Below are 2,996 nucleotides of genomic sequence, written 5' to 3'. Positions count from 1 at the left end.
ACACACACACACACAAAATGTCAGATTTATGGACTTATGGGGACACTTCAAGAAAAAGCGTGAGCAGCTAAATGGCAGCCTCCTGAGTGCTGCTACAGTGTTTGAATTATGGGGACACTGGAACTGTCCTCATAATACTGTGGTGTCCTGATAATGCTGGTATGTAAACCGATAAAAAGTCCTCACAATCCGGAGAAACCAACACACACACACACACACACACACACACACACACACACACACACAAAACGGATACACTTTTTTGATTGACAAGGCCAAACACTTTCACGACCACACTGCATTCTAACTTCTTCTTCATACGGAAGAGGATTAGGGCCACTGTGGAAAAAAAAAGTGAGTTCTGACTTTTTTCTCAGAATTCTGACTTTAATCTCAGAATTTTGACTTTAAACTCAGAATTCTGACTTTAAACTCAGAAGTATGGGTGCCTGTAGGGAACCAACTTCAGTGGCGCACTAGAGTGGAGAGGAGAGGAGAGGAGAGGAGAGGAGAGGAGAGGAGAGGAGAGCCACGCGCGGACCGAAAATGTCGGACCTCAGTGAGTTTTTGCGTGTTCGAGGGGTCCCTGAGGAAGCCATTTCATTCATGGAAGAGCAGAAGGTGAGTGAAGAAGATATGTGTTGGTTTGGTGCTTGGTGTTTGTAAAAACTAAGAAATATGTTGTTAGAAGCTCGTTAACTCGTAGCACGTGTGTTAGCTTAAATGGTTGGGCTACCGGACAATATCCACGAGCCCATCCCGATTTTTGTCATTTTGTTACAATAATTTTGTGATCTGCCGCTGTGAGGAACGCTGCTCGCTGCCCGCTTTTGTGGCAGCAACTACCGAGTGAGAGGTGTGGAGCCACAGTTAACGTTACACTGGTCTACACCGGGCAGTGGTTCTTTTCACCGGTCGATGCCGTCCGCGGCATCCCCTCTCACAGAACTACAGTCAGGTCCATAATTATTTGGACAATGATACAGTTGTNTTTCACCGGTCGATGCCGTCCGCGGCATCCCCTCTCACAGAACTATGTTACCGCAAGTAATTTAGCCATAGGCAGTTTTCCCTGATCGCCCCAAGAATACCAACCTCCTCAGCTGTCTGAAAGGGATTAGAACAGCAGGACAATGTTGGTAATGTAGGCTTACCTTGTAGCTACAATTCTAATAGCAGACAGACAGACAGGGGGCCTTTTATACTTCTTATTTACACTCAAAGTCCAGAATTGATCTACTGTGCAAATTGTTTATAATATCAGAATCACAAATATCCTGCTGTAGGCTACTGTAGCTACTGAAGAGCAGCAGCCTAGGTAATTTGGGCAGTGCTAACATTAGCTACATTAAGACATTGCAGCAGTAACAGAATGATTCAACCAAAGGAAAAGTTAACACAATAAACACAATTAGGACTTAGATCCAGCAACAAAAGGGAATGATCAGAAGACATTACATGACTACATGTTTATGTAAATTCATGTGCAGGCATTTCACTCCCCAGGATCAGTTAGCCTGTTAATTTGTTGCTTGAACCATAAACAGCACAGTGCTTACAAGGGTTAGATCTATTTAAAATGATTTAGCCATTTAACTTAACTCTATTCATCCCATTCTCTCAAGTCTGAGAGATGCTTAGTAGCACTAGTTTTACNCGATGCTTCACAGTGCAGATGGACATTGACCTGAAGCATACTGCAAAAGCAACCAAAGACATTTTTAAGGCAAAGAAGTGGAATGTTCTGCAATGGCCAAGTCAGTCTCTTCAGAAATTCTCTCAATATTAAAGAAATATTTGCAATTTTAGAACATAGCAACCAGACATTAACAAGTATCTGAACTTTAAAGAGGATATGAAGAAGACATGGTCTGTTCAGAGGGAGAAACCAGTCTGACTCTGATAAAGTGCTCAGTCAACATGAAATCACAAAAAAAATGCAAAGATGTACAGTTAATTTTGGCAATATAACTCAACTGGTTGGTGTCACAAGATACTGTAAGATGTATTATTAAATTGGTTGGTTAACAAGATGTGTGTTATCAGGGCAATATGGCATCTGAGAAACATCAGAACAGCATCAGTGTTTAATAAAAACACTTCAGAACACTAAATACTCTCCAGACATTCTTTCAATGAGTTTGGAGGTGATATTTTAGCAATCACCATAAAGTATCCAAACTTCCAAAGACCTGAACTCAATTCAATTAAGCAATGGCATACAATGGAACATTTTGCTTATGCATAAGTAATGGATAACACTATACAGATTACAGGGCAAAACTACAAATACTACAAGTTTTGGCTACATAAAACTACAAGTTTTTGTAGCCAAAACTGGACTTCCTCCTGCACAGCTGGAGGATATATCTCTCTATTAGGGACAGTGCTGAAGTGCATGTTGAAGTGCACATATTAAAGGTCCAAAATATTTGTTCGTCTCCATTCTTTGCAATTCGGTTCCTGCAATCCTGAGGATTGTTCTGGTAATGGTTGTGGGAATCTAAACAATATCCATTACCCAGACATTGCTTTCAAGAACTGCATTAAATTATGAACGGAAATCCGGGAAGTTGTCATATCTTTCAGCTATGTGCAGGATCTTTCCGCATGTGTGACCAATTGGTCTTCTGCTGAACTCTGTCATTTCTTCAAATTCCACATAGATGCTGTCTGTTATTACAAGATCAGATCCGGTGCAGAACCGCAGAAATTTCTGCAGTTTAATTTCATCTAGCGCTCTGATGAATCTTTTCAGATGATTTTTCACTTCCTTTTGTTTTGGAGTCAAATCATTTGAAAATTTCAGCAGCTGGCAGACCTTTTTTGAGGTTGGTTGCAGGTCAGTTAACAACTCGATCAATGCCTCTGGACTGAGGATGAGATGATGATGGGTAATCTCTCTCCAGCAGTCAATGACGAACATCGGTTTTTGGACAAGCTCTTTGTGCGCTATTTCATCAAGAATTGTAGGAAGAGTCTTAGCTGTGATCCTC

General features: G+C 41.1%; 1 protein-coding gene and 1 long non-coding RNA gene across 3 annotated transcripts in view; one reads left to right on the top strand and one right to left on the bottom strand.

The window, feature by feature from the left end:
- The window catches only part of LOC126383469 (putative ferric-chelate reductase 1), a 285,727-nt gene that overhangs the window by 148,971 nt on the left and 133,760 nt on the right, over nt 1-2,996 (bottom strand). The window lies entirely within an intron of this gene.
- Nucleotides 1-2,996, top strand: part of LOC126383533 (uncharacterized) — a 13,310-nt gene that overhangs the window by 4,199 nt on the left and 6,115 nt on the right. The gene's annotated exons all lie outside the window — the stretch shown is intronic.

The sequence above is a fragment of the Epinephelus moara genome, chromosome 22 (genome assembly GCF_006386435.1).
Source record: "Epinephelus moara isolate mb chromosome 22, YSFRI_EMoa_1.0, whole genome shotgun sequence".
NCBI classification, from domain to species: Eukaryota; Metazoa; Chordata; class Actinopteri; order Perciformes; family Serranidae; genus Epinephelus; species Epinephelus moara.
The sequence above is the reverse complement of the archived record's forward strand: the minus strand, read 5'-3'. Positions and strand labels throughout refer to the sequence as shown.